The sequence below is a fragment of the Loxodonta africana genome, chromosome 10 (genome assembly GCF_030014295.1).
Source record: "Loxodonta africana isolate mLoxAfr1 chromosome 10, mLoxAfr1.hap2, whole genome shotgun sequence".
Taxonomy (NCBI): Eukaryota; Metazoa; Chordata; class Mammalia; order Proboscidea; family Elephantidae; genus Loxodonta; species Loxodonta africana.
The window spans coordinates 117,217,250-117,231,426 of record NC_087351.1 but is presented as its reverse complement, the minus strand read 5'-3'; positions in this window follow the sequence as shown (position 1 = coordinate 117,231,426).

Sequence of the window (14,177 nt, the reverse complement as noted above, 5' to 3'; positions counted from 1 at the left end):
ATGAGCCCTTGCGGTGGATGTGTCTTGCTTTTTCCTTTTTGGTCCCCCAGGATCTGAACCGTCTTCCTATGTCTGGGGCATTTCCTGCCCTGTGAGAGATACGAGTGTATGCCTTTAAATACCAGAATCACTCCCAGAGAAGCCAGACGCTCCCAGTGTAAAATACGTGAGGACTGAGATGCATTTAGACCACCCGTGTCACCTCTGGTGCGTGCTTACGGAGCCAGGGTCCCCCCTTTAAGTCGATATTCTCTTTCCCCTATTTGGCCAAGCACAGAGACTTGAATTCCTGTTAGTTTAAATGTGTGCTTCTTCCATGAGAGATCCAAGTTCAATTCCCAGCCAGTCCACCTCATACACAGCCACTACCCGTCTCAGTGGAGGCTTGCAAGTTGCTATAACGCTGAACAGGTCTCATCGGAGCTTCCAGATTAAGATGGGCTAGGAGAAAAGACCTGGAGGTCTACTTCCGGAAAATCAACCAGTGAAAACCCTGTGGATAACAACAGTGTGATCCACAGCCAATCACGGGGATGTCACAGAACCCAGACAGCATTTCGTTCTGTTGTACATGGGGTCCCCATGACTCAGGGGCCGGCTCACAGCAGCTAACAACAATAAAACATGTGCTTCATAACAGTTCACCTGAAATGTGGGCTGAGATAAGATGGGGGCGAGCACAAATGTTGTGGGAGCTGCAAGCAGGGACACTGAGCCCAGCTTGGGGGCTTCAGTTTGGGAAGTCTTCCTGAAGGAGAGGATATTTGTGCTGAATCTGAACGCATGAGTAGAGTTAGCCAGGCTGGGGTGGCTGGGGGCAGGGGGGCATTCCAAGCAGAGGGCTGGCCTGCACAGAGGTACAGAGGTGAGGGAGAACGGCTGGGTTTGCATGAGCATCAGGAGGATTGGAGGTGAATGTCTGAGGGGACATCTAGCTCAATTGGCATAACAGTTTATAAAGAAAATGTTCTGCATTCTACTTTGGTGAGCAGTGTCTGGAGTCTTAAAAGCCTGTGAGCAGCCGTCTAAGATACTCCACTGATCTTACCCTGTCTGGAGCAAGGGAGGATGAAGAAAACCAAAGACACAAGGGAAAGATTAGTCCAAAGGACTAACGGACCACAACTACCACGGCCTCCACCGGACTGAGTCCAGCACGACTAGATGGTGCCTGGCTACCAGCACCGACTGCTCTGACAGAGATCACAATAGAGGGTCCCGGACAGAGCTGGAGAAAAATGTAGAACAAAATTCTAACTCACAAAAAAGACCAGACTTACTAGTCTGACAGAGACTGGAGAAACCTTGAGAGTATGGCCCCTGAACATCCTTTTAACTCAGCACTGAAGTAACTCCTGTGGTTCACCCTTCAGCCAAAGATAGCCCATAAAACAAAATGAAACTAAATGGGCACACCAGCCCAGGGACAGGAACTAGAAGACAGGAGGGGACAGGAAAGCTGGTAATAGGGAACCCAAGGTCAAGAAGGGGAGAATGTTGACGTATCATGGAGTTGGCAACTGTCATGATTGAATTGTGTCCTCCAAAAATATGTGTATCAATCTGGCTAGGCCATGATTCCCAGTCTTGTGTGATTGTCCACCATTTTGTCATTTGATATAATTTTCCTATGTGTTGTAAATCCTACCTCTATGATGTTAATGAGATAGGATTAGTGGCAGTTATGTTAATGAGGCAGGACTCAAGCTACAGGATTAGATTGTGTTTTAAGCCAATCTCTTTTGAGATATAAAAGAAAGAAGTGAGCAGAGAGAGCATGTCCTTTGAACCCGGGGTTGCTGCACAGAGAAGCTCCTAGACCAGGGGAAGACTGATGACAAGGACCTTCCTCCAGAGCTGACAGAGACAGAAAGCCTTCCTCTGAAGGTGACACCCTGAATTTGGACTTCGACCCTACTAGATTGTGAGAGAATAAACTTCTTTTTGTTGAAACCATCCACATGGTATTTCTGTATAGCAGTACTGGATGACTAAGACAGCAACCAGTATCTCAAGACAATATGTATTAATTGTTTAATGAGAAACCAATTTGCTTTGTAAACCTTCATCTAAAATACAATTAAAAAAACAAACCAAAAAAAAAAGTAAGAGGTGTGACTGGTGGGCAGGCAGGAGCTGGGCCACATTTGCACATAGCAGGGCACCAGGTTCTGCCAAATTGCAGCCATGTCTGATTCTGATGACAGGAATGTCCCTTAGGTCAGCTGGGAAAACATCCAAAAGACACACAAATGAGTTTCAGCCTCAGGCAGAGCTGAGAGAAAGCATTTGAACAATCAGAACACTCCACGTTGGGCAGAGAAATAGCTGGAGGTGAAGCTTCAGCCCAGGTGCTCTTCTGACCAAAGCTAACTATTGGCTAATGAGTTGATGAATCCAAAAGTTAGGAAATGAATCTGACATACTTAGCTCACACAGCTTCTGGTTTGCATAAAGGCTAGACTTAAAGAAACACTCTTCACTGCACTTACGTGAAATGACAGTGATTACACTCTGAAGAGCTGAAAGTGGGGAGCAAAGTGTCTATATTACGCAAAAACAAAAAGAAAAGGAAAGCAGTGCTCTGTGCCTGTCAGATGGACCCATTGTGACCATGAATTATGTGCATCTGTGGTCTAGAAGGAGTGGCAAGTTCTGGAAGTCATCCTTGGGATGCCTCTGTCTCTTTTCATATTCCTTGTCTCCTGTCTTCATGTTAAAACAGGTTCTGTCTTGGGTTCCCTACGCTATAACAGTGTGAGTAAATACGCCAAGCTGTGTATATGTGTAGGCAGCACTTGCTTTCATGTCAAGTAGAAATCAATGTGAGCCATCAGAAGCTAAGATAATTTAGTCCTACTGTATTGAAGGTCGCTATGAGTCGGAATCGACTGGAAGGCACTGGGTTTCTGGTTTTATATTGAAGGATTCTACAGGCAAAATATTGAATGACACAGGAAGTATCAAAAGAAGTTGGAAGAATACAGAGTCACTATACCAAAAAGAATTGGTCAACCTTCAGCCATTTCGGGAGGTAGTATACGATCAAGAACGATAGTATCGAAGGAAGAAGTCCAAGCTGCACTGAAGGCATTGGTGAAAAACAAGGCTTCAGGAACTGACGGAATACCAATTGAGATGTTCCAACAAACGCATGCAACGCTGGAAGTGCTCACTCGTCTATGCCAAGAAATTTGTAAGACAGCTACCTGTCTTACCTGACTGGAAGAGATCTATATTTGTGCCCATTCCAAAGAACAGTGATCCAACAGAATGCACAGATTATCGAACAATATCAGTAATATCACACTCAAGTAAAATTTTGTTGAAGATAATTCAAAAATGGTTGTAGCAGTACATCAACAGGGAACTGCCAGAAATTCAAGGTGGATTCAGAAGAGGGCATGGAATGAGGCATATCTTTGCTGATGTCAGATAGATCTTGGCTGAAAGCAGAGAATACCAGAAAGATGTTTACCTGTGTTTTATTGACTATACAAAGGCATTGGATAGTGTGGATCATAATAAATTATGGATAAAAGTGTGAAGAATGGGAATTCCAAAACACTTAATTGTGCTCATTCAGAAACTATATAGACCAAGAAGCAGTCGTTTGAACAGAACACAGGGATACGGCGTGGTTTGAGATCAGGACAGGTTTGTGTCAGGGTTGCATCCTTTTACCATACCTGTTCAATCTGTGTGCTGAGCAAATAATCTGAAAAGCTGGAGTATATAAAGAATGTGGCATCAGGATTGGAGGAAGACTCATTAACAACCTGTAATATGCAGATGACACAACCTTACTTGCTGAAAGTGAAGAGGACTTGAAGCCCTTACTAAGGACAGATCAAAGACCACAGCCTTCAGTACGGATCACACCTCAACAGAAAACAGAAATCCTCGCAACTGGACCAATGAGTCCAGCATGATAAACGGAGAAAAGACTGAAGCTGTCAAGGATTTCATTTTACTTTCATCACCACCCTTGGAAGCAGCAGTCAAGAAATAAAATGACACATTGCATGGGGCAAATCTGCTGCAAAAGACCTCTTTAAAGTGTTAAAAAGCAAAGATGTCATTCTGAGGACTAAGGTGAGCCTGACCCAAGCCATGTATTTTCAGTCACCTCATGTTCATGGGAAAGCTGGATAATGAGTAAGGAAGACTGAAGAAGAATTGATGCCTTGGAATTATGGTGCTGGCAAAGAATATTGAATATATCATGGATGATCAGAAGAACAAAGAAATCTGTCTTGGAAGAAGCACAGCCAGAATGCTCCTTAGAATCAAGGATGGCGAGACCGTGTCTCACATACTTTGGACATATTATCAGGAGGGACCAGTTCCTGGAGAAGGACATCATGCTTGGTAAAATAGGGGGTCAGCTCAAAAGAGGAAGACCCTCAATGAGATGGACTGACACAGTGGCTCCACCAGTGGGCTCAAGCATAGCAAGGATTGTGAGGATGGTGCAGGACCAGGCGGTGTTTCGTTCTGCTGAACACAGGGTCAATATGAGTTGGAACTGACTGGATAGCACCTAGAAATAACAACCCTTGCCCATGTAGGAGAGATGAGGCACTGAGCCTCAAAGAGGTGAAGTGATTTGTCTCAAGTTACACAGCTAGGTAGCAGCTCAGCCAGAATGGGGCCCAGGTTTCCCAGGCCCCATCCTGTGTCTTTGCTTCACAGCTAGGTTGGGCTCACAATGACAGATCTTCTTCAGCACTCCCACCCTAAACCAACACAGAAAGATAGAACTTGGGTCTCTGATGGCATCTTCTTCATCTTCTGATGGTCTCTGACTGCTCTTCTTCAGACTTCTCATGTAGAAAAATAAACACCCACTTGTTGAAGCCACACAGTCAGGTTGTCTGTTACTTGCAGCCCAGTGCATTTCAAACCAGTACCGTCATGTGAAATGGTCAGATCTCCTGACCCCCTAGGCCCATGCTGTCTGCACCATGTCTAGTTTGGACAGGGGTGGAAAGGCCTGCTTCAGCCTCACCACCTCACCGCAGCACTTACCAGCACAATTCCCCACCCAAAGGGTGTGGGAACTGCTGGAGCCCAGGCACCATTCCTGTGTGTGTTGTAGCTGTTGTTGTTGTGTAAGTGATAAGGAACAAAGACCTGAGTGCTGTCTTAGTCTGGAAGCTCTGCTGAAACCTGGCCACTGTAGGTGACCCTGCTGGTATTTGAAATACCGGTGGCATAGTATCCATCATAGCAACATGCAACCACCACAGTTTGACAGACTTACAGATGAGTCGTGGATAAAAAGCCCTATCTCTTTCCTTCCCTCTCTCCTTCCTGTTTTCCTCCTTCTAAGATGGAATATTTACTGAGCACCTACTTTGTGCCAACCAGAGTTTTAAGCACTGGGGATACAGCTGTAAACAAGACGGAGAAAGTGCTCAGCTTCATATCACGTACAGCACACAAGTAAAAGAATTCATAAGTAATAATTTTAGGGTGTGATGACTCTTAGAAAATTAAGCAGGGTAGGGGGTAAAGACTCAGTTCTTTTAATTCAATATTTTTTCTTTTGTAGCAGATGTACATGGTATGAAATCCAAAAGCTGCAAAGGGATGTACAGTTAGAAGAAAGCTCCCCCCGCCCCTCGTCCCTCAGCTGTCTGTTGCCCTCGCTGGGGCAACCGCTGTAACCAGTGTCTGGTGTCTGCGGATGCCGTTTGAGAGAGAGAGGCTGGAGAAAATCTTTCAGAGGGGGTAACAATTAGAGACCTGAAGGAGGTGAAGGAATCAATTATACATATTGCCTAAGGAATAGTGTTTTTAGGAGAGGGCAAAATAAATGCAAACGCCCGAGGAGGGAGCAAGCTTGGCTTGTTTGAAGCCAGCGTAGCTGGCGCAAGGCAGAAAACAGAAGGAGCCCAGGTCTGACAGGCATGCCAAGGCTGGATGGTAGAGAGAGTGCCTTGTAGGCAGTGATAAGAGTTTGAATTGAGCTGGGGTTGGATTCGGGAGAGCTTTTCAAGGTAGGGGTGCAGGGCTTGCTGATGAATTGGATGCTTGGGGAGAGAGAAAAAGAGGAACCAAGGCTGACTCCTAGGTCCCTGGCGGTACATGAGGGTACCATTTACTGAGACAGAAAAGATGTGGTGGCAACAAAAATCAAAAGGTCAGTTCAGCTTAGGGGTCACTGTGCTTCTGTTAAGGGTGATGGAAAAATTTGGGAACGGTGAATGGTGACGGTCAGACAACACGTGAGCATGTGTGATGTCACTGGAGTGCACATGTGAAGATTATTGAAATGGCTGATGTTTTGTTCCCTATACATTTACCACAATAAAAACATTTTTTATTAAGTTCAGTTCAGTTTGGGACATGTTATATTTGAGATGCCTATTAGAACTGAAATGGAGGAACTCAGGACCTATTCTGAGTCATAATTCCTGTGTAGTAAAAAACAGGGAAGGAGGGGGGAGACAGTACCTCTTGCAACACTCTGGTTAACTGTAACCCGTGTTACTGTAACATTTAAGGAGGACAGTAAACTCAGTGGGAAGTGTGAATATAAACCTGTTTTTCTCTGTTTCCTGTTTTCAACAATGTTCCCTTCAATGTACTTCAGGTCCATTCCTGTCTATGTGGACATTACAGCTACTCAAGTCCTGTCTCATTTAAAGCTGCAGTTTTAGGCTGCATGTAACCTTGGACACTCTCCTCTCCCAAGGCAGGTGAGTGTCCAGTGAAGAAAGACCTCTGCCCCCACTCAGCCGCTCCCTCCAGGAGCTTCGGGGCTGGAGTGCCTTGGGTGGGGGTGGGGCAGTGCAATACTGAGTAAGCTGTGTCTGTCCCTAGAGGATGTGGAGAGTCAGAGAAGCAGTGATAACCCACTCAGAGAGGCTGCTCTGCAGGCTCTATTGTCCCGGAGACCCCATATCTCCTCTAGCCCCTCTAGGTACCCTTGTGCCCCATAGAGGGCCACCCTTTCCTCCTTCTGCCCTGGGGATCCCAAAGCAGATCCTGGGTCAGGAGTCTCAGCCTAAGTCCTTCCCAGACCCTCCCTGGACCCTCAGCCCCTCCCTCCTCTGCACCTTCTTCCTTCCTGGGGACCTTCCTCCTCAGCCACAAACTGCCTGCTTTTCTCTCTCTGTATTCTAAGGAGGGGACTCACAACTCCATGACCCTTGCCGCAGCCTCTGCCTTCATTTACCTTCTCTCCTGAGGTTGGGCTTGTCCATCCTTGTGACTCTACCTCTCCCAGGCCCACCCAGAGACCCAGCAACTTCCTGGTGGCCACTCCAGTGGGCCTTCCAGGCCTGGTCCTCCCTCCACTGTCTGCTGTATCTGATGAGCCGTGGGTCTGTCTGCTTTCCTCTTAGCTTCCTGGCCTCTCCTAGAATGAATGAGTTCCCATTTTACAGATGGGAAAATTGACACTCCTACAGGTAATTTTTTTTTTTTTTCCCACAGGTAAGAGACTACCTCAGCTCCCCCAGGTAGTCAGTGCAGGCCCTGGGCTCAACTTTTTGGTTAGCAGCTGAGTGCTTAACCACGAGGACTCCTTATTAGGGACTTCCAGTTAGGGAACACAGTGTGCAGATCTCAATGCCTCCCTCCCCACCCCCGCCTGGCATTCTCCCTGGCTTGCAGGTGAGGGAGCTCTCTGTATTAGTGTCCTGCTGCTGCTGCGTCAGATGGCCACAAACCACAAACTGGGGGACTTAAAAGAACAGAAATTTATTCTCTCACAGTTCTGGAGGGTAGATGTTCAAAATCTGTATCACTGGGCCAAAACCAAGGTGCTGGTAGGACTGTGCTCTCTCCAGAGGCTCTAGGGGAGAATTCCCTTCCACCTTCTGGTGGTTGCCGGCATTCGTTGGTTTGTGGCTGCGTCACTTCAGTATCTGCCTTTGTGGTCACATTGTCATCTCCTCTTCTGTCTGCATCTATCTAATTCCCCTCTGTCCTCTTATAAGGATTCATATAATGGTACGTTGCGATGGATTGCTTTTATATAGGCTTTCTCGCCCTGGTCTTGTAGCTCCCACCAAATGATTGGGTAGAGCTATGTAAATAAGGTGCTTGTGGCCTACCAACGGGATTGGACAGCTTGCTAATAATACAAGTAAGGTGCATGCACCCTTGTGGGGGTGGTACCATGCAAATAAGATATACAGAACCCTACACCTACACCTTAGGTGATTGGTCAGTTTTGCCATTCTGCTAGGCTTAAAATGAGCCATCCCAGAGGCAGAAAGTGGAGGACCTCACTACTACCAAGAAGAGATGGGAGCAGAGCACATTCCATGGACCCAGGGCCCCTGTGCTGAGAACCTCCTAGACCCAAGAGGCAGAGAGAGAGAGAGAGCTGTAATAGCAGAGTTGGCACAAGGTGGTGAGGAGCAGTGACAGAAAAATGGTGGCAGCAGAATCAGGAGACCAGCATAAGGCAGCACAGTGGGCTTTTCAGCCCATGGAGCAAGGTGGTTACAGTAGGCTTGCTGGCCTGTGGAGCAAGAGATCTGAGTGCCTTCGAGCAGCAGGCTTACTGGTGGAGTGGGGCACCTCTGGGCACTTATCGGTGGAGCTAAAGAGCTTTGTAACACTTGCTCAAGCAGCACAAAGCCAGCCCAAGGGGCCCAGGGGCCAAGGGAGAGGCCTGCCGCCAGCACAGCCAGGAAGCTATCCTAACCAAAGAACTGTATCCTGAGTCATTCCTGAACCTGAATTTTAACCTGTAACTTCCCTATAAACCCCATAATGGTGGTATTCTGTATGAGTTTTGTGTGGCCATTGCAACAAATTGTGGAACCCAGAAGAGAAGTAGAGAGGGCCGTGGGAGGGATGGCTCCTGTCAGAATTGGTAAAAAGTTTGGAGAGGGGAGGTGTGTCTGACTTTTGCTTCATAGGAATCAGCTTTGGGCTGTGGCTGACGGTGACTCTCCCCCTTGAGAAGCTAGGGGAGGTCAGACATCCCCACCACACCATTGTTTACAGATGGCATTTAGTGCTCCTTGGGATAATCCAGGATGATGTCCCCATCATGAGATCCTTAATTTAATCACACCTGCTAAGTCTTTGCATTATAACGTAACATTGATAGGCTCCAGGGTTTAGGATCTGGTGTATTTAGGACCATTATTCAGCCTGCTGAGGGCAGTGGTGGTTCAGTGGTTGAATTCTCCTCTTCTACCTGGGAGAACCAGGATCGATTCCCAGCCAGTGCACTTCCCGCCCAGCCACCACCCATCTGTCAGTGGAGCCTGCGTGTTGTTGTGATGCCGAACAGGTTTCAGTGGAGCTTCCAGTCTAAGATCTACTAGAAAGAAAGGCCTGGTAATCTACTTCCAAAAATCAGCCAGTGAAAGCCCTATGGATCACAACAGTCTGATCTACAACCAATCACGGAGATGGTGTAAGACCTAGCAGCGTTTCATTCTGTTGTGCATGGGGTCACTGTGAGTCAGGACAACTCAAAGTCAGCTAACAATGACACAACAGTGACATCCCCCCATTTACACTTGGGCTTAGCAGGGCTAAGTAACTTGTCCAAGGTCAATGACTTGAAACTGGCAAGATGACCAAGAAAATGTGGCTGAAATGTGTGGACGGTTTACACGGGCTATTCTTAAGTGTTTTAAAGACGGGAGGTAGTGCATTTAATTTTATCTGGAAATCAGTGCACTAGGCATGGTTAACAGTTGATTGGCCACCTTTCTGTCCCTCTATGGGTTTCATGCAGGAAGCTGATGAGGCATGGCCATCAGGACACAGGTTCCATCCCCACCTTGTCCCTGCCTGGCTTAGTGGCTTTGACTAAGACCTTCCCTGAGCCAGTTTTCCTGTCTGCTGATCATGGCAATTCTGATTATGGATCATGTACCCCAGCACACATCAGCCAGGGAAGCAGCTGTCAGGAAATATTTGCCACCAATATGATTCCAGGTCAAGGACAAGGGCAAAGTTGGATGAGCGAAACCCTCAAAGGTCCAGCCTTTCCTCCCTGACCTTACGGGGCCAGCTCAGGACCTCGGCTTGGAGAGGCAGCATAGTGCCAGGAAAGCTGTTAGAACAAGGTTCTGTCCACACAGCTCCGTTTCCTCCTGCCTGAGTGTGATCTCAGACATGAGCTGTCCAGGGCCAGCCTCTGAGTCAGCCCTGAGTCCCACCTACACGCCTTCCCCATGGGGCCTCCGTACTCAAAGCCTCCTTTCACAAAGAGGGCAGGGCCATGGATGACCCCGCATGTGTAATGTGCCCAAGTGCAGAGGAATAACTGATGTGCTTGACTAGTAATAAGAAGGAATTGGACTTTGTAGCCAGTGAAGTCCAACAGAGATTCTGGTAAAGCAGACTTTCAGATCTAGACTTAAAGCAAGTAAACAAATTTATGAACAACAACAAAACCCAAAAACCTTCTAAAACATCTTCTAAAAGCAGGCGCCTTCCTGGAAGAGATTCTATTTTTGTAAGCACGTTGACGTAAAAATTATATTTTCAGGGTTGAAACGGAAAAAAGGCTGTGTGTGTGTGTGTGTGTGTGTGAGAGAGAGAGAGAGAGAGACGATGCCGTGTGTGTGTGTGTGAGAGAGAGAGAGACGATGCCGTGTGTGTGTGTGTGTGTGTGTGTGTGTGAGAGAGAGAGAGAGAGACGATGCCATGTCTTCCCAAGTCTTCCCAATCCTCAGGCCTGAACCTGAACAGCACACTCTCAGCTACGACTCCTCCTCTTCGCCTCCTCATCCAATCACACTCTTCCCCAACAGATCCTCTCCCAGGTGACTTCTGCACATCTTTCATTACCTGACTGAAGAAGTCTCTCTCAGGAAAGCTTCTCTGCGTCCTGCGGTACAAGACGTCCCTTCTATGTCCTCCTAGTACCAGCAGTTCTTGAACTGTGGTCCCCAGACCAGCAGCGTCAGTATCACCTGGGAATGTGTTGGAAATGCAAGTTACTGAGCATTCGCAGTCCTGCCAGGCCAGAAACTCGGGGGAAGAGCCCACAATCCGCTTTAACGAGCTCTTCAGGTGATGTGATACATGCTAAACCATTGCCCTCTACTTTCTCTTCATAGTTCTATTTTCTGTGTTTGATAATCATCTGTCTGACCCACTTGTCTGTGAGTTTTGGGAAGCCATGTTTGTTGCACTTCATTTTGTCCCTAGTGGCCATAATGCAATAAAATTAAAAAAAAGAACAAAAGGAGACTTTAAAAATCCCGTATGTCTGAAAACTAGAATAGCAAACTATTAAATCCCTCTCTTAAAGGAAATCTTAAGAGGGATCATGTGTTAATTAAGCATGAATAACAATGAAAGAGCTACATGTAAAAATATGTGGGACAAAAAAATTGTGGGTCACAGCTAAAGGAGATTTAGATACATTTGTCAAAAGATAAAAAGAATAAAATTAGCTAGGAGTTCAACTCAAGAAACAAAAAGAACAATGGAATGAACACAAAGAAACAGGAACTCAAGAATTATGATGAGTGTATATATACATATATATATGAAGATATAAAAACTAAAATGAAAGAAGAAAGTGAGAAAAAAATAAGCAAAACCCAAACCTGATTCATTAAAAATGTTGATGAATGGCTAAACCTGTGGCAAGGTCAATGATCAAGAAGGGCAAAGAGAACATGCAATGGAGAAAGGGAGATACGTATGATCCAAAAAATCTTTTTTAGAAATACTATGAATAGTTAAAAAAAACACAGGTAAACATCCTTCTGGTATTCTCTGCTTTCAGCCAGGATCCATTAGACATCAGCAATGATATCCCTGGTTCCACATCCTCTTCTGAAATCAGCCTGAATTTCTGGCAGTTCCCTGTCAATATACTGCTGCAGCCGCTTTTGAATGATCTTCAGCAAAATTTTGCTTGCGTGTAATATTAATGATATTGTTCTATAATTTCCACATTCGGTTGGATCACCTTTCTTGGGAATAGCCATAAATATGGATCTCTTCCAGTCAGTTGGCCAGGAAGCTGTCTTCCATATTTCTTGGCATAGACAAGTGAGCACCTCCAGCACTGGATCTGTTTGTTGAAACATCTCAATTGATATTCCATCAATTCCTGGAGCCTTGTTTTTCGCCAATGCCTTCAGAGCAGCTTGGCCTTCTTCCTTCAGTACCATCAGTTCCTGATCATATGCCACCTCTTGAAATGGTTGAATATCGACATTCTTTTTGGTATAATGACTCTTTGTATTCCTTCCATCTTCTTTTGATGCTCCTGTGTCGTTTAATATTTTCCGCATGGAATCCTTCACTATTGCAACTTGAGGCTTGAATTTTTTCTTCAGTTCTTTCAGCTTGAGAAACACTGAGCATGTTCTTCCCTTTTGGTTTTCCATCTGAAGCTCTTTGCATATGTCATTGTTTTATGCACTATGCAAAGGCACTCGACTGTGTGGATCATAACAAACTATGGATAACACTGCAAAGAATGGAAATTCCAGAACACTTAATTGTGCTCATGAGGAACCTTTACATAGATCAAGAGGCAGTTGTTCGGACAGAACAAGGGGATACTGCATGGTTTAAAGTCAGGAAAGGTGTGCACCAGGGTTGTATTCTTTCACCATACTTATTTAATCTGTATGCTGAACAAATAATCCAAGAAGCTGGACTATATGAAGAAGAATGGGGCATCAGGATTGGAGGAAGACTCATTAGCAACCTGTGATATGCAGATGACACAACCTTGCTTGCTGAAAGTGAAGAGGACTTGAAGCACTTACTAATGAAGATCGAAGACCACAGCCTTCAGTATGGGTTACACCTCAACATAAAGAAAACAAAAATCCTCACAACTGGACCAGTGAGCAACATCGTGATGAACGGAGAAAAGATTGAGTTTGTGAAGGATTTCATTTTACTTGGATCCACAATCAACAGCCATGGAAGTAGCAGTCAAGAAATCAAAAGACGCATTGCGTTGGGCAAATCTGCTGCAAAGGACCTCTTTAAAGTGTTGAAGAGCAAAGATGTCGCCCTGAAGACTTAGGTGCGCCTGACCCAAGCCACGGTATTTTCAGTCACATCATATGCATGTGAAAGCTGGACAATGAATAAGGAAGACAGAAGAAGAGTTGACGCCTTTGAATTGTGGTGTGGGCAAAGAATATTGAATATACCATGGACTGGCAAAAGAACGAACAAAACTGTATTGGAGGAAGTGCGGCCAGAATGCTCCTTAGAGGCAAGAATGGCGAGACTGCGTCTTACGTATTTTGGACATGCTGTCAGGAGGGATCAGTCCCTGGAGAAGGACATTGTGCTTGGCAGAGTACAGGGTCAGCAGAAAAGAGGAAGACCCTCAACAAGGTGGATTGACACACTGGCTGCAACAATGAGCTCAAGCATAACAACGATTGTAATGATGGCACAGGACTGGGCAGTGTTCCATTCTGTTGTGCATAGGGTCACTATGAGTTGGAACCAACTCAATGGCACCTAACAACAATGAATAGTTATGTACCAAAACTGCTGACACCCTAGATGGAAGGGATAAACTTCTGGAAACGTAAAAAGCCAAAGTTGGTGCAAGAAGAACCATTTTAAATCCTAGAGCAACCACTCAGGAAATAACTAAAGATATAGAAAAATTATTGAAGGAATTTAAATGGTATACTAGAAAATACTCATTAATGCAAAAGAAAGAAATAGAGGAGCAAAAAAGATATAAGACATATCATACCCCAAACCAAACCCACTGCCATCGAGTAGATTCTGACTCATAGCAACAGTACAGGACAGAGTAGAACTGCCCCATAGGATTTCCAAGGCTGTAAATCTTTATAGAAGCAGACTGCCATGTCTTTCTCCTGTGGAGCGGCTGGTGGGTTTGAACCTCCAACCTTCCGGTTAGCAGCCAAGTGCTCTAACCAGGGCTCCCATAACATATACAGACATATAGAATATGAAAAATCTAATGGCAGACATAAATCCAACTATATCAATAATAACATTAAACATAAATGGATTAAACAAGCTAATCAAAAGAGAGAGATGGACAGGATACAAAAACAAGATCCAACTATATACTGTCTATAGTAGATACACTTCAGATTCAAAGATACAAGCAGGTTGAAAGTTGTAGCTAATTGCTGTCTAGTCGGTTCCGATTCGTAGTGACCCTATGCACAACAGAACAAAACACTGCCCAGTCCTGCGCCATTCTCACAATCGTT